This window comes from Mustela nivalis (genome assembly GCF_964662115.1).
Source record: "Mustela nivalis genome assembly, chromosome: 3".
Lineage (NCBI taxonomy): Eukaryota > Metazoa > Chordata > Mammalia > Carnivora > Mustelidae > Mustela > Mustela nivalis.
Window position 1 is genome coordinate 17,867,616 of NC_139022.1, and position 18,967 is coordinate 17,886,582.

An 18,967-nucleotide genomic window follows, 5' to 3' on the forward strand; every position below is an offset into this window, starting at 1 on the left:
TTTATTTATTTATTTGAGAGAGAGAGATGACAAGCAGGCAGAGAGGCAGGCAGAGAGAGAAGAGGTAGCAGCTTCCTGCTGAGCAGAGAGGCTGATGCGGGGCTCGATCCCAGGACCCTGGGATCATGACCTGAGCCGTAGGCAGCAGCTTAACCCACTGAGCCACCCAGGTGCCTCTAACATTGGATTTTTGATAGGAATTGAATTTACAGATGGTTTTCGGTAGTATGGACATTTTAACAATGTTAATTCTTACCATTCATAAATATGAGCTATCTTTCCATTTGTGTCTCCTTCAATTTCTTTATCAATGTCATAGATTATGGGGTACAGATCTTTCATAGTCTTAGTTAAATCTTATCCTAAGTATTATATTAGTTTTGATGCTAGTGTGAATTAGATTGTTTTCTTTATTTTTTCAGATAGTTCATCATTAGAGTGTTAAAATGCTCCTGTCTTGTGCTTACTTTGGCAGCACATACACTAAAATTGGAATGATGCAGAGAAGATTAGCGTGATCACTGAGCAAGGATGACATGAAAAACTATTAAAAAAACGAAACAAAACAAAATTCTTGTCTTCTATATATTGATCTTGTATTTGGCAGCTTTACTAAATTTGTTTATTCAAAAATTTTTATGAAGTTTTTAGGATTTTTTTACATGTAAGTTCATGTTATCCAAAAAAAGAAAATTTTACTTCTTCCTTTTTTTTTTATTTGGAGTCTCTTATTTCTTTGTGTTCCTTGTTTCTCTGGCTAGGACATCCAGTACTATGTCAAATGAGAGTAGTGAAAGTGGACACACTTGTCTTTTTTCTGATCTTTAAGGGGAAAACTTTCAAACTTTTTTGGTTGAATATGAGATTAGCTCTGGGCTTGCAATATGTGTTTTTTCTTTAATGGATTTTTTAAATTATTTTTTTAAAATTTTTTATAAACATATAATGTGTTTTTATCCCTAGGGGTACAGGTCTGTGAATCACCAGGTTTACACATTTCACAGCACTCACCATCACTCACCATAGCACCTGCCCTCCCCAATGTCCATACCCCCACCATCCTCTCCCAACACACCTCCCCCCAGCAACCCTCAGTCTGTTTTGTGAGATTCAGTCTTTTATGGTTTGTCTCCCTCCCAATCCCATCTTCTTTTATTTTTCTTTTCGTACGCCCGAAACCGCCTATGTTGCATCTCCACTTCATCATATCAGGGAGATCATAGGATAGTTGTCTTTCTCAGATTGATTTATTTCGCCAAGCATAATACCCTCTAGTTCCATCCACGTCATCACAAATAGCAGGATTTCATTTCTTTTGATGGCTACATAGTATCCCATTGTACATATATACCACATCTTATTTATTGATTCATCTATTGAAGGAGATTTAGGTTCTTTCCATAGTTTAACTATTGTGGACATTGCTGCTATAAACATTTGGGTGCATGTGCCCCTTCAGAAAGCCACGTTTGTATCTTTAGGGTATATACCCAGTACTGCAATCACTGGATCATAAACTAGTTCTATTTTCAGCTTTTTGAGGCACCTCCACGCTGTTTTGGAGTGAACCGCACTTCACTGCAGCTTCCTCAGCAAGGGTTCGTTTGCTTCAGGGAAGAAGAGCTGCGGGAGTGCTGGTGCCTCTTGGGCCTTGCTTTCTTGAGCTCCAAGATTGCACCCGGGGTTCACCTTGCTAAGCCGAACTAAGCAGACACAGTCACAGCCCTGCAGCAGCTTGCGTGGCCTAGCATGGCACTCTATGCCTATTACCATCTCATAGGGGTAAGTAAGGCATTGCTTACTTACTTACTTACTTACTGTGGAAACTAGCTCAGGCAAGCAGCAGCAGCATCCCCAAACCCAACTCAGATTTCACAACGAATGCTGTGATTTCCCAGGTTAGATGACAAGGCAAAGAGGCCTACGCTGTATGCGGGTTTCTCCAGCCGCGAGACTGGGCTCAGGCAAGCAGCAGTAGCCCGCAGAACATTTCTCAGCGAATGCTGTGCTTTCTCAGAGGCTTTGACTTGGAGCGAACAGCACTTCGCCGCTGCTTCCTCAGCAAGGCTTCAGTCGCGTCAGGGAAGCAGAGCTGCGGGAGATCTGGTGCCTTTTGGGCCTTGCTTTCCCGGGCTCCATGTTCGCCTCCTGGGTTTACCCTGCCAGGCCGAATTAAGCAGACAAAGCCACAACCCTGCAGTAGCTTGCGAAGCCTAGGATGGCACCCTATGCACACTACCAACTCCCCGTGTAGGATTCGCTTGGCCTTTTACTCTGGCGCTCAGGCGTTCTTGCGGACTAGCCCAGTGCTTTCCCCACAGGAAAGGAGATGTGACAGGATCCCTGCACACCGCCCGTGCACTAAATAGGGAGCTTTCGGGGACTATCCTCACCCCATCGCCTTAAACCCCATGCCTCCTACAAGCTTCCACATCCTGAAGGAAGACGGCATCTGACTCCCTGTTATTTCAGGGAGCTGTTTCTGCGAGTTCAGCGTAGGCTCCTGGTGGCTAGCGCATGTCTGCTTCAGGGACAGGTGGCCAAGGAGCTGCTGTCTCCTTGGGCCCAGAGGCTCAGGACAGGCATACTTTCTGCCCAGACTCCTTCCTAAGAGTGGAGCACGCGCCCTGCCCTACTCATCCCCTCCTCTCTCTGTAGGAGACAGGCTACTGTCTCTCTGCACAGGGAGCGGGTGACACTTGTATTGCCACCGGCCGCTGTGCCTGCCAGGGCCGGCTCTCCTGTTTCGCAACCGTTTCCAGACAAGAAAGCCAACGGCTCCTGCTCTTCTCCCTGGGCAGCGTGCTGCACCTTCCACAGACATGCTCCTGGGGAGCGCAGTGATAGACGTGTCCCTTTCCTTAAGGCTCTTTCCACAGGCGCAACCGCGCTTCTCTCTCAGGCAGAGGGGTAATAGGGCAAAGAGGATTTCGCTCCATGCGGGTATCTTCCACCATGCTGCGGAGAATAGCTCAGGCATTAAGCTGCAGCATCACGCACATCCAATTCTGATTTCCCAACGAAAGCTGTGCTTTCCCAGAGAGGATGCCCGGGCAAAGGGGTTTCGCTGTATGCGGGTTTCTCCCACCACGAGACTGGGCTCAGGCAAGCAGCAGAAGAGCCCGCAGAACCGACTCTGATTTCCCAGCGACTGCTATGCTATCCGAGAGGTTTCCAACTTGGCGCGAAACGCACTATGCTGCTGCTTTCTCAGCAAGGCTTTGGTCGTTCGCTCTGTCGCAGCAGGGAAGAAGAACCGCGGTAGAGCTGGTGCCTCTTGGGCCTTGCTTTCCGGGCTCCAAGTTCGCGCCCGGGGTTCACCTTGTTAAGCCGAACTAAGCAGACACAGTCACAGCCCTGCAGCAGCTTGCGTGGCCTAGCATGGCACTCTATGCCTATTACCATCTCCTGGGGTATGTAAGGCTTTGCCTTTTGCTCCGGCGCTCAGGCAGACTCGGGGTCTAGGCCAGTGCCTTCAGCACAGGAGAGAGGAGGCGATAGGATCCCTGCACACGGCCCGTGCACTTGGATGGGGAACTGTGGGGGACAGTCTCCACTCCTTCCCCGGCACACCCCCTGCCACCCACATCGCTGCCACATCTTGGTGGAAGACGGCATCTGACTGCCCGTTTCTCCAAGGGGTTGTTTCTGCAAGTTTCGGTTATCGCACCTGGTGGCAGGCCCAAGTCTGCCCTTGGGACAGGTGGCCAAGGAGATGCTGTCCCCTTCGTCCTGAGGCACAAGACAGGCCTGCCTTCTGCCCAGTCTCCTTCCTCAGAGTGGAGCTCACGCCCCTGCCCTAGTCGTCCCCTCATGTCTCCTTAGCATCCAGGCTTCCATCTCTCTGCACAGGGAGCGGGTGAAACTTGTCTTGCCACCGGCCTGCTGTTCGTGCCACGGCAGGCTATCCTGCTTCCCGAGCGTTTCCCGACCCCAAGGCCAAGGGCTCCTTCCCTTCCCGGGGGCGTCGTGCTGCGCCTTCCCCACACTTGGTCCTGGGGAGCGCGGTGACAGATATGTGCAACCACACTTCTCTCTCAGGCAGAAGGGATGCTAGGGCAAAGAGTATTTCGCTCCATGCAGGTATCTTCCACCGTGCTGCGGAGACTAGCTCAGGCATTCAGCTGCTGCATCCCACACATTCGATTCTGATTTCCCAACGAATGCTGTGCTTCCCAGAGGAGGTGCCCGGACAAAGAGGCTTTCGCTGTATGCGGGTTTCTCCCACCGAGAGACTGGGCACGGGCAAGCAGCAGAGAGCCCGCAGAACCGACTTCTTATTTCTCAGCCAATGCTGTGCTTTCACAGAGGCTTTGGCTTGAAGCGAACAGCACTTCACCGCTGCTTCCTCAGCAAGGCTTCAGTCGCGTCAGGGAAGAAGTGCTGCCGGAGAGCTGGTGCCTCTTGGGGCCTTGCTATCCCGGGCTCCAAGTTCACAACCTGGGTTCATTCTTCCAAGCTGAAATAAGCAGACACAGCCTCGACCCTGCGTGGCCTAGGATGGCACTCTGCTCACAATGCCATCTCTCAGCATACGCACGGCCGGCCCTTTTGCTCTGGCGTTCAGGTCGACAGGGGACTAGGCCAGTGCCTTCTCCATCCTTGAGGAGACGTGAGAGGGTCACTGCACACCACCCGTGCCCTGGAATGGGGAGTAATCGGTAACTGTCCCTGTTTCCCCGGGACACCCCCTGCCTCCGCCAATGCTGCCACATCCTGGAGGAAGACGGCATCTGATTGCCCATTCCTCCAGGAGGTGTTTCTGCGAGTTCAGGGCCGGAAGCTTGGTGGCAAGCCCACGTCTGCCCTCTGGACAGATGGCCAAGGAGATGCTTTCCACTTGGGAAAGAAAGGCCTTCCTTCTGCCCAGACTCCTTCCTCAGATTGGAGCACGTTCCCCGGCCCAATCGCCCCCTCAAGTCTCCTTAGCAGCCAGGCTTCACCTCTCTGCACAGGGAGTGGGTGACACTTGCCTTGCCACCGGCCCGCTGTTCCTGCCAGGGCCAGCTCTCCAGTTTCGCGACCATTTCCCGACCACAAGGCCAATGGCTCTTTCTCTTCTGCTGTGCAGCTTGCTGCACTTTCCCCAGACAGGCTCCTGGGGAGCCCAGTGACAGACATGTCCCCTTCCTTAAGGCTCTTTCCACAGGCGCAACCACGGTTCCCTCTCAGGCAGTGGGGATGCCCAGGCAAAGAGGATTTCGCTCCATGCGGGTTTATTACACTGTGCTGTTGGGTCTTGCTCAGGCAAGCAGCAGCAGCATCCCACAGACCCGACTCTGATTTCCCAAAGAATGCTGTGCTTACCCAGAGGAGATGCCCAGGCAATGACCCTTTCACTGTATGAGGGTTTCTCCCGCCGTGCTGCGAATACTAGGCTAAGGCAAGCAGCAACAGCAGCCCACAAAAACGACTCTGATTTCCCAGCGACTGCTATGCTTTCACAGAGGTTTTCAGCTTGGCGCGAACGGCACTTCGCTGCTGCTTCCTCAGCAAGGCTTTGGGTGTTCGCTCTGTCGCATCAGGGAAGAAGAGCTGCGGGAGAGCTGGTTCCTCTTGGGCCTTGCTTTCCCGGGCTCTATGTTGGCACCCTGGGTTCACCCTGCCAGTCCGAACTAAGCAGACACAGCCACAACGCTGCAGCAGCGTGCGTGGCCTAGGATGCCACTCAATGCACACTACATTCTCCCAGTGTAGGCAATGCTTGGCCTTTTGCACAGGCCCTCAGGCGGACTCGCGGTTAAGGCCAGTGCCTTCCCCACAGGAGAGGAGAGGCGACAGGATCCCTGAACACCGCCCGTTCACTGGAATGGGGAGCTTTGGGAGATTGTCCCCACTCCTTCCCCGGCAAACCCCCTGCCACAAAAAACGCTGTCACATCTTGGAGGAAGATGGCATCTGACTGCCCGTTTCTCGAGGGAGCTATTTCTGCGAGTTCCGGGTATGGCGCCTGGTAGCTAGCCCAAGTCGGCCCTACGGACAGGTGGTCAAGGAGATGCTGTCCCCTTGGGATCAGAGGCACAAGACAGGCCTGCCTTCTGCCCAGACTCCTTCCTCAGAGTGGAGCATGCATCCCTGCCCTAGTCATCCCCTCATGTCTCCTTAGGAACCAGGCTTTGTCTCTCTGCACAGGGAGCGGGTGACACTTGTCTTGCCACCGGCCTGCTGTTCCTGCCACAGCGGGCTATTCTGCTTCCCGACCTTTCCCGACCACAAGGCCAACGTATCCTTCTCTTCTCCTGGGGTGGCGTGGTGCACCTTCCCCAGACGTGCTTTTGGGGAGCGCAGTGACACACGTGTGCAACCACGCTTCTCTCTCAGATCTCAAATACCCAACATAACCCTACACCTAAAGGAGATGAAGAAAGAACAACAAAGAAAGCCTAAACCCAGCAGAAGAGGAATAATAAAGATCAGAGCAGAAATCAATGAAATAGAAACAAATAAACAAACAAATAAAAACCACAAAAAACCAACAACAACAACAAAAAACAATAGAGCTGGTTCTTTGAAAGAATTAATAAGATTGATAAAACCCTTTCCAGACTTATCAAAAAGAAAAGAGAAAGAACCCAAATAAATAAATTAATGAATGAAAGAGGAGAGATCACATCCAACACCAAAGAAATACAAACAATTATAAGAACATACTATGAGCAACTCTACGCCAACAAATTCAACAATCTGGAAGAAATGGATACATTCCTAGAGACATATAAACTACCACAACTGAACCAGGAAGAAATAGGAAACCTGAACAGACCCATAACCAGTACGGAGATTGAAACAGTCATCAAAAATCTCCAAACAAACAAAAGCCCCGGGCCAGATGGCTTCCCAGGGAAATTCTACCAAACATTTAAAGAAGAATTAATTCCTATTCTCATGATACTGTTACAAAAAAATAGAAATGGAAGGAAAACTTCCAAACTCATTTTATAAGGCCAGCATCACCTTGATCCCAAAACCAGACAAGGATCCCATCAAAAAAGAGAACAGCAAGCCAATATCCTTGATGAACACAGATGCGAAAATTCTCACCAAAATACTAGCCAATAGGATTCAACAGTACATTAAAAGGATTATTCACCACGACCAAGTGGGATTTATTCCAGGGCTACAAGGTTGGTTCGACATATGCAAATCAATCAATGTGATACAATGCATTAATAAAAGAAAGAACAAGAACCACATGATACTCTCCATAGATGCTGAAAAAGCATTTGGCAAAGTGCAGTGTCCCTTCCTGATTAAAACTCTTCAAAGTGTAGGGATAGAGGGCACATATTATCAATATTATCAAAGCCATCTATGAAAAACCCACTGCAAATATCATTCTCCATGGAGAAAAATGGAATACTTTTCCGCTGAGGTCAGGAACACGGCAGGGATGTCCGTTATCACCACTGCTATTCAACATCATACTAGAAGTCCTAGCCTCAGCAATCAGACAACAAAAAGAAATTAAGGGCATCCAAATTTTGCCAAATTGGCAAAAGAGAAGTCAAACTATCCCTGCTTGCAGAGGATATGACACTGTATGTGGAAAACTTAAAGGACTCCAATCCAAATCTGCTATAACTTGTATAGGAATTCTGTAAAGTGTCAGAATATAAAATCAATGCACAGAAATTGGTTGCATTTTTTTAAACCAACAAGACTGAAGAAATAGAAATTAAGGAGTGAATCCCATTTACAATTGCACTCAAAACCCTAAGATACCTAGGAATAAACCTAACCAAAGAGACAAAGAATCTATACTCAGAAAACTCCAAAGTGAGTACTCATGAAAGAAATTGAAGAAGACACAAAGAAATGGAAAAATGTTCCATGCTCCCGTATTGGAAAAACAAATATTGTGAAAATGTCTATGCTACCTAAAGCAATCTACACATTTAATGCAATCCCTATCAAAATCTCGTCCATTTTTTTCAAAGAAATGGGACAAATCATCCTAAAATATATATGGAACCAGAAAATACCTCGAATAGCCAGAGGAATATTGAAAGAGAAAGCCAAAGTTGTTGGCATCACAATTCCAGACTTCAAGCTCTATTACAAAGTTGTCATCATCAAGATGGTAGGGAACTGTCCCCAAAACAGACATAGATCAATGGAACAGAATAGAGAGCCCAGAAATACACCCTCCACTCTATGGTCAACTAATCGTCAACAAAGCAGGAAGGAATGTCCTATGGAAAAGAGACAGCCTCTTCAACAAATGGTGTTGGGAAAATTGAACAGCCACATGCAGAAAAATGAAGTTGGACCATTTCCTTACACCATACATGAAAATAGACTGGAAATGGATGAAGAAGCATAATGTGAGAAAGGAATCCATCAAAATCCTTGAGAACAGGCAGCAACTCTTTGACCTCACCAGCAGTAACTTCTTCTTAGGAACATCACCAAAGGCAAGGGAAGCAAGGGCAAGAATGAACTCTTGGGATTTCATCAGATCAAAAAGCTTTTGCCCAGCAAAGGAAACAGTTAACAAAGCCAAAAGATGACTGTCAGAAGTTATCTGGGAGAAGATATTTGCAAATGACATACCAGATAAAGGGCCAGTATCTATCCAAAATCTATAAAGAGCTTATCAAACTCAACACCCTAAGAACAAATAATCGAATGAAGAAATGGGCAGAGGACATGAACAGACATTTCTGCAAAGAATACATCCAAATGGCCAACAGACACATGAAAAAATGCTCCACATCACTCGGCATCAGGGAAATACAAATCAAAACCAGAATGAGATACCACCTCACACCTTTCAGAATGACTAAAATGAACAAGTCAGTCAATGACAGATGCTGGCGAGGATGTGGAGAAAGGGCAACCCTCCTACACTGTACGTGGGAATGCAAGCTGGTGCAACCACTCTGGAAAACAGCGTGGAGGTGCCTCAAAAAGCTGAAAATAGAACTAGTTTATGACCCAGTGATTGCAGTACTGGGTATATACCCTAAAGATACAAACGTGGCATTCTGAAGGGGCACATGCACCCAAATGTTTATAGCAGCAATGTCCACAATAGTTAAACTATGGAAAGAACCTAAATTTCCTTCAATAGATGAATCAATAAATAAGATGTGGTATATATGTACAAAGGGATACTATGCAGCCATCAAAAGAAATGAAATCCTGCTATTTGTGATGACGTGGATGGAACTAGAGGGTATTATGCTTGGCGAAATAAATCAATCTGAGAAAGACAACTATCCTATGATCTCCCTGATATGATGAAGTGGAGATGCAACATAGGCGGTTTCGGGCGTACGAAAAGAAAAATAAAAGAAGATGGGCATCTAGGTTCTTTCCATAGTTTGGCTATTGTGGACATTGCTGCTATAAACATTCGGGTGCATGTGCCCCTTTGGATCACTACATTTGTATCTTTAGGGTAAATACCCAATAGTGCAATTGCTGGGTCATAGGGCAGTTCTATTTTCAACATTCTGAGGAACCTCCATGCTGTTTTCCAGAGTGGCTGCACCAGCTTGCATTCCCACCAACAGTGTAGGAGGGTTCCCCTTGGTATATATACACAATGGAATACTATGCAGCCATCAAAAGAAATGAAATCTTGCCATTTGCGACAACATGGATGGAACTAGAGCGTATCATGCTTAGCGAAATAAGTCAAGCAGAGAAAGACAACTATCATATGATCTCCCTGATATGAGGAAGTGGTGATGCAACATGGAGTCTTAAGTGGGTAGGAGAAGAATAAATGAAACAAGATGGGATTGGGAGGGAGACAAACCATAAGTGACTCTTAATCTCACAAAACAAACTGAGGGTTGCTGGGGGGAGGGGGTTTGGGAGAAGGGGGTGGGATTACGGACATTGGGGAGGGTATGTGCTTTGGTGAGTGCTGTGAAGTGTGTAAACCTGGTGATTCACAGACCTGTACCCCTGGGGATAAAAATATATGTTTATAAAAAATAAAAAGTTAAAAAAAAAAAAGAAGATGGGATTGGGAGGGAGACAAACCATAAAAGACTGAATCTCACAAAACAGACTGAGGGTTGCTGGGGGGAGGTGTGTTGGGAGAGGATGGTGGGGGTATGGACATTGGGGAGGGCAGGTGCTATGGTGAGTGATGGTGAGTGCTGTGAAATGTGTAAACCTGGTGATTCACAGACCTGTACCCCTAGGGATAAAAACACATTATATGTTTATAAAAAATTTTAAAAAAATAATTTAAAAAATCCATTAAAGAAAAAACACATATTGCAAGCCCAGAGCTAATCTCATATTCAACCAAAAAAGTTTGAAAGTTTTCCCCTTAAAGATCAGAAAAAAGACAAGTGTGTCCACTTTTACTACTCTCATTTGACATAGTACTGGATGTCCTAGCCAGAGAAACAAGGAACACAAAGAAATAAGAGACTCCAAATAAAAAAAAAAAAAGGGAAGAAGTAAAATTTTCTTTTTTTGGATAACATGAACTTACATGTAAAAAAATCCTAAAAACTTCATAAAAATTTTTGAATAAACAAATTTAGTAAAGCTGCCAAATACAAGATCAATATATAGAAGACAAGAATTTTGTTTTGTTTCGTTTTTTTAATAGTTTTTCATGTCATCCTTGCTCAGTGATCACGCTAATCTTCTCTGCATCATTCCAATTTTAGTATATGTGCTGCCAAAGTAAGCACAAGACAGGAGCATTTTAACACTCTAATGATGAACTATCTGAAAAAATAAAGAAAACAATCTAATTCACACTAGCATCAAAACTAATATAATACTTAGGATAAGATTTAACTAAGACTATGAAAGATCTGTACCCCATAATCTATGACATTGATAAAGAAATTGAAGGAGACACAAATGGAAAGATAGCTCATATTTATGAATGGTAAGAATTAACATTGTTAAAATGTCCATACTACCGAAAACCATCTGTAAATTCAATTCCTATCAAAAATCCAATGTTAGAGGCACCTGGGTGGCTCAGTGGGTTAAGCTGCTGCCTACGGCTCAGGTCATGATCCCAGGGTCCTGGGATCGAGCCACGCATCAGCCTCTCTGCTCAGCAGGAAGCTGCTTCCACTTCTCTCTCTGCCTGCCTCTCTGCCTGCTTGTCATCTCTCTCTCTCAAATAAATAAATAAATAATCTTTAAAAAAATCCAATATTGTGTTTTTACAGAAGTAAGTAAAGAATCCTAAAATTTATATGAGACCATAAAAGACAACAAATAATCAAAGCAGTTCTGAGAAAGAAAGAAGAAGCGAAATTACACTCTTGATTTGAAACTATACTACAAAGCCCTCATGCTCAAAACAATAAAGTATACTGGCATAAAAACAGACCAATAAACAAGTAGAACAGAATTGAGAGTCCAGAAATAAATCCTTTCATACAGTCACCTAATATTTGACAGGGGCCAACATATGTAATGGGTAAAGATAGTCTGTTCAGTAAATAATATTTAAAACTGAATAGTCACATAAACAGTATGAAACTGGAACCTTATATCACTCATAAATCTTAACTTGAAATAGATTAAAGACTTAAATGTGATGCATGAAACTAAATTTCCTAAAGGAAAACATAGGAAAAATTCTCCTTGACATTGGTCTTGCCAATAGTTTTTTGGATACCAGACCAAAAACACAAGCAAAAATAAATAAATGGTATTACATCAAACTAAATTTTCTGCATTGCCAAAAAAAAGGGGGGAATGAAAACACAATCCACAGAATGAAAGAAAATACTTACAAACTTATATCTGAAAAGAGGTTAATAACTAACAGATACAAAAAGAAAAAAATATATAATTAAAAAATAGCAAAAGGATCTCAATAGACTTTTTTTTCAAAAAAGTTATATAAATGACCAACAGGAGCATTAAAAAGTGCTCAACGTAAAAAACTCAGGGCAAAGTCATTATGTGGTTGTTTTTGTTTACCTCTGAAAAACACAGCAAGATATTACTACCTATTAGAATATATACTACCAAAAAATTAAAACTAACAAATTTTGGTAAATATTGGGGAAAATGGGGAACTTATGCACTGTGATAGGGATATAAATTTGTATGGAAAACAGTATGGAGACTATTCATATTATTAAAAGTAAAATTACCATATGATTCAGTATTCCCACTTCTAGGGATATAGCTAAAGGAAACGAAGTCACTATTCGAAGACATCTCTGCACTCTTATGTTCATTATAAAATTATTAACTCTAAGCAAGAGATGGAAATAACTTCAGTATCCATTAATGGATGAATGAATAAAATAAGTATGGTAAATATATACTATGGAATACTACTTAACCATGAAAAATTAAGAAATACTGCCATTTACAATACCATGGATGGATCTTGAAGGTATTATACTAAGTGAAATATTTCAAAGATTTTATATATTTTTTAATTTATGTATTACGATATCCCTGACATACAGAATCTGAAGAAAAAGCAAACTAATGGAAACTTAGAGTTGAGTTGACAAGGGGTGAACCTGGGGTGGAATAAGGTGGTCAAAGGGTACAAACTTGCAACTATAATAGGAAAAAGTTCTGGGGATCTAATGTACAGCATGATGATCATAGTTAATAAAATATACATACATTTTTTATTGTGCTTCCCTTTATTAAATTTTGCATATATCACATTCTTACAAGTTGAAAGTTTATAGCAATCTTGTATAAAATAGGTCTGCTGCCACCATTTTTCTAACACCATTTGTTCATTTTGTGTCTCTCTGTCACATGTTGGTAATTCTTGCAATATTTCAAGTTTTTTCATTATTATTGTATTTGTTATGGTGATCTGTGATCAGTATTTATGACCCACTGAAAACTCAGAACTAGTTTACTTAAGGTATATACATTGTTTTTCTTTAAAGACATAATGCTTTTGAACAGTACAGTATAGTGTTTATTTTTTATATGCACTGGGAAACATAATTATTTATTTGCACTGAGAAACCAAAAAATAATAATAATGATTTGACTTAGTTTATTGAAATAATCACTTTATTGAGGTGGTCTGGAACAAAACCCACAAGACCTCTGAAGTTTATCTCTATGTATGTATATATATATGTATATATGTATATAAATGTATATAGTACATATACATAAAAGTTGCTAAGAGAGTAGATCTTAAAATTCCTTACAATACATGCATAAAAAACAGAGGCAACTATATGAGATAGTAGATGTATTAACATTTTTATGTAGATTATATTGCAATGCAGATGTATACCAATTTATCAAATGGTACAAAATTTACACAATGTTAAAAGTTTGCAGTGTTATAAGAAATCATTTCTTAAATTTACAAATTATAATATGTCAATTATTTTTCAATAAAGCTGGAAATAACCTTTTGTAGAATTAATCTATTTTTCAAAAGAGGAAGTAAGGAAGTAGAAACTGCAACTAACTCTGAAATAATAGAATACAAAATCCATTTTAGTTATATACACTGTGACAAACACTATTAGTTAGTTTACAATGAAGGAATACTTATGAAGCATGAAGGATGGTCTATAAATAAGGCTGAAAGAGCTCAGTTTTAAGGTTTAAATTTAAAATCTTCTTTTGAAATACTAAACTGACCACCCAGTTTTCCAACCATAAATGTCTTAACTGCATGAATTTATTTCATACAACTCTATAATCTAGTTTCATAAGAAAGCAGCATGCAAATTTTGAATAAGACAGACTTGCTTAAGTTTCTTTATGTTCAACAGTAAAGAATACTTCCCTAAAAATAAATAGAAGAAAAATCAGCATATTTATCATGATAATTATTATTCATAATAAGATTCATATTGAATTAAGGAATATATAGCCTCAGAGGGGGTAAAGTAAAATGAAATTTATTTTGGTAAATGTGTCTATGAATAGTCAATACAATGCCTCAATATAAATGAATATTATCATTTTGAACAATTTAATTACTATTATTAGAATTATTATAAGTATAAAAATAACTATCATTTTAGCATGGAATATGAGACTCTCATGCTCCATGCTTCATTACATCCACACAACAATTCTGCATAATAAGTATTATCATCACCATTTCATGGGTGAAAAAACTGCGGCTAACACATTTAGATAACTGGTTTATGATTACATGGCTAGTAAAGATGCATCACACTAATTTAGGCTTTATGATTTCAGAATTGTACTCTTTCCACTGCACATTCTATTACTCTGTAAATACTTGGCCTGTTTTCATTTAGTTCTTTAATTTTATTCATGTGGTGATGGCTTAAAGCTTCATTTAAAGGAAGCTTAAAAAAATTCATTTAACCAAAAGCTCCCAAGAATTAAAAATGTCATGGAGCTAATGTAGACATGGATATCATTAGTTAATGGGTAACCATATATTTTCCACTCTAGTGAGATAAAAATCAGAGTGTTTTTCTAAGTTTTAGTCTCTGAGTATTAAAAAGGACTTTGTTAAAATAGAAATATTTAGACAAAGGTCATCAAAAGTCTGCATCAGGTCACCTTAAGATAAATATTAGAAAACTGAGGAAACAAATGGAGATTCGAACTCTGAGCTATGATATAATGAATGGTTTAAAGTATTTAGTAGAATATAGAAAAGCCCTTTAAAGCCTGGTCTTAGCCTAGCAATGCAGCTTCTGGGATATCTGTCTATCTATCATCTATCTATCTATCTATCTATCTATCTATTTAGATATAAATTTGAAAATTTTTTAACTTAAAGATTTTGAGAAATAGAACATAATCAGCACCATAGAAGATCTGTTTATGATAACAACCTAGCCCCTTCTCCCAGTTTGTTAATATTCTCTCTTATTTAATGTAACATTGTGCAAATAGACCACTGCTGATCTGCCGTTATGAATGAAATAACTATAATCATCTGTTTTCATATCCTGGTGAAAATATTCATTTAATTCAATGTTGTATTTCCAGGAATGGACCAAATTTTTTTTTAATTTTTAATTCTTCTAAATATTGTCCAACCTACCTCAAATGTTTTTATTATGGGCACTGTCATTCTTTCACATTCTTGCAAGACATTTTTACTGTTTCCCAATATGGTAAGTGTGTAATAGTATGCCATTCTATGTTTTAATTTATTTTTAATTTAATTTAATTTAATTCCAGATTCATAATAAAGATAAAGAGTTTTTACCTATGAGTGGCCATTTGGATTACCCTTTCTGTAAAGTACATGCTCCAATCTTTTGATATCTTAACATTGTGTCATACTGACTTCTTTAATAATAGATTTCCTGAATGAACTTTTAGCTGTGTAGGTCTTCTCTATTTTATTTTGAACTTGCTTTCATTTCAAAAACTTTATATTTATTTTCATAATCTGCTTTTATTTTGCTTTGTCTATTATCTATCTATTTATTTATTTATTTGCAAGCAAGAGAGAGCGAGCAAGTGAGAGCGCAGGGAGGGATAGAAAAAGAAGGGAAAAGAATCTTAAGCAGGCTCCAGGCTCAGCACAGAGCCCAACTCTGGGCTCTATTTCACAACCCTGACATCATGACCTGAGCCAAAATGAAAGAAATAAAATAAAATTAAGGTGTTAAAAAAAAAGGAAAAAGAATTGGAGGTTTAATTAAGTGAGCCACCCAGGCACCCCTGTGGTATCTTAAATTGGCTGTCATATCTTTAAAGTTCTAGAGTATCCATTTGGTTCATTTATAAAATCTTTCTCAATATCTTTTTTTAGTTTCAGTTTTTTGTCCAATTTGCTTCCCCTCTCATTTCTTTGAGCAGAGTACTCAAGCCATTTTACAATATTTATTGATCATTTTAATATCATACTTAATCCCATTTTGTCTATCAGATCTTGTTAATGGTTTTTCTTTGTGTGCTTTGTTACATTTTGGTATGTTCAAGACATTATATTTGAAACTCTTATTGAGTAGGATAATTAAGAGCTATAATAATGGTATGGTCCTCCTTGGCAGGATTTTCTCTTATATCTGAGACAATCATACTCCAAATTCAGTGGTTGACTTTCTCAGTTTACACAGAAGGCAAGGTAGGCTCTAGTCTTATTTATGCTTCTCCTTGTGCTTTGGGGATCTCAACTTAAATTTGGGTTGTAACAAAGTCCTCAAATTTGATTGCTGCTGGATTTTGAATTTTTTTTCTCTAGTATCAAGTGTCTATTAAAAACACAGCTCAGTGTGTTTTAGAAGTTTCTAATGCTCTCATAGCTAAAATGGCTTCAGGGCATATATCTCTAGGCTCTCATTGTGTTTCGTATTGGCCCAGTAATCCCTCACTTATTTTTATAATCATTCAGATATTTTTAACTTTAAAAGCTATTTTGTCTGGATTTTTAAGTTGTCTTAAGTAAAAGTTTTTAGATCACCATTACTAGAAGCAACAACAAATATACATGAAAATATCTGCAGTAGTTTATCACATCTTTATGGCTTTCAACTTCCATAAGCCGAGGCATCCTTCTGTAATCACTTAGGCAAACTCCAAGTTACCCTTTAAAACAACACAAGAATTGCTTCATTTAAGAACATGTTCAGGGATGACTCTTCCCCACTGTCCTTACCAACATTCCCACACACTCTTTGCTACCCACACCTTGTTTATGAACTTTCATTAGGTATATCAGCGGGACCAGAATTTTGCTCTATTGTATTTTTGTCCTTTAGAGCTTTAATTAAATATGAATTCCATAGAAAGTCTGTCCCTTTTCTTTCAAACCAGGGTTAGTTATTTCTTCTCATTCTTTGTCAGAAGTTACTTTATTAGAGAAACTTACAGCTGTATTGTGACTTTGGAGCCTTTACAGTTTTTTGACTGGAAAAATCACCCATCCCTGAGATTTTTACACAGCTTTATGGCTGATATTATTCAGAAATCTGTTCAAAACAGACTTTTTCAGGGAGGCCCTTTCGGACCACTCAGTTACAAAACCTCTTCTCAATCACTGCTCTTATTAAAATGTGCTTATTTAGTTCAAATATGCATCACTATTAAAGAAAAACCAGTACGATTTTTTGCTTTTTAATGTTGGCTTACCTATTATCTATCTCTCCCATTAAAATGATTCCTCTGGGGGGCACCTGGGTGGATTAGTGGGTTAAGCCGCTGCCTTTGGCTCAGGTCATGATCTCAGGGTCCTGGGATCGAGTCCCGCTTCAGGCTCTCTGCTCAGCAGGGAGCCTGCTTCCTCCTCTCTCTCTCTCTGCCTGCCTCTCTGCCTACTCTCTCTGTCAAATAAATAATTAAAATCTTGAAAAAAAAAGGTAGAACTCTTAAAAAAAATGATTCCTCTGGAATGGGGTTTTGTTGTGCTCATCTTAGGCCAGGCACTCAATAAATTGTCTCTGAATGATTGAATTGTTTGACTCCCTTGCTAGATTCTCAACTTCATGAGGCCAAGGATTGTTCTATTCAGTCCTTTATCCTCAATGTCTGTTATATTGCAGTCACTTATGTGACTAATGGGAAAAATCACAGAAAGAAAGAGTTAAAACTACAGAAAAACCCCGTAGGTTCAATAACACAAAGCTTTCTAAAATTATTTAGCCCAGAAATTGAATACTGGCTGCACTTTTGATTTTTTTTAAATGGTATTGAATTTAATTTAAATGGAAATACTTGAATGGTAGAATAATAAAAAAAAATTAAAAAAGCAACTTGCTCCTTAAAGTAAGAATTATATAGGGCATCTCTTCTAAAAGCAAAATTTTCAAATGTCAAACATCTGAAAGCATAGAAGGAGAAGTAAGAGTGTGAATTGTACTTCAATGCTCTTTTCTTTATATTCAGCAAACAGCTTCATTCACACCTTTCCAATTTTTTCAACTCTTTTGACAAAGCCTTCAGAGGAGTTACTGCTGATGACAACCATCACAGCCTAACAGGAGAAATTTTATGAAGAAAAATAATAGCGTGTTTTTCCCAAATTGTTAAGGATATGGTGAAGCTCTGTCGGATTCAAAGGAGGAATGTGCAATTCCATGCTATATATCATAATAACTTATTTTAATAGTGGCTTTGCAATTTTTCAGATATATCTATTTACTGAAACCACTATCAAATAAACAAAACAAACAAATTAACAGGAGTTTGAGACAGAAGTTATCTAATCTAAAAATAGCACAGAATACACAACACATATCCCAAGTACTACTATAGGTTTCAAGTAATAGTCAAAACAATAGTAAAAGTGATTCAGACCCTACCAGTCAAATCATAAATGGAATCTTATCTGTAAATCCTTATCTTTAGATCAAAGTGGGTAATTCCGTGCTGAAGATACATTATAGAACTAATATGTTATAGAACTCCTCTGAAATGAGTCATTTATTCCATCACTTTTCCTGCACAGCTGCTGACCCATGTTTTGGTTCCTGGAAATAGCTGCTACCCTGTCATACTTCTTTAAAGCACATATATCGATAACTCTACTCACTCCTCCATTCCTCTGTGACTGTCACTGTGTTAAAATGTGGAGTCAGCTGACTCACTTGTGGTGGTAATAAAGTAGATGAGTTTGCAAAGTATTTTGTTATTTCTAAAAATGCAAAAACCAAATTACATTGAAATCATAAGCGGTGTTTCAGGGAGAGCTGTAGGATGTGGTTTCTTGTGTAATCCACAGAGATTAGCTCCAACACATATTTAAACTCTCCTCTAGGAGCAACCTTAGTGGTAAAGCAAGAAGATAAACAGATGTATACACACCCTGGCACAAAAGTATCACTTATGTTTGGCTTCCTAGTCTCCTCGTGTTACTTATTTATCTTAACGTCTCTCTGAAATCAGGGAACACAGAATCTCAATCAGTTGATATTTTTCTACTGAATTACCCAATAGTCTGATCATACCCCTAAGACTTTTTAAAATTATTTCACTCATAATCCCAAATCTGCTTTGCCTCCTCAGCTCAGTACACTGTAATTTGATTTCAAAATGAGGACGGTTGTCAGTAATGCCACATTCATTAATCTATTTTACAATTCCA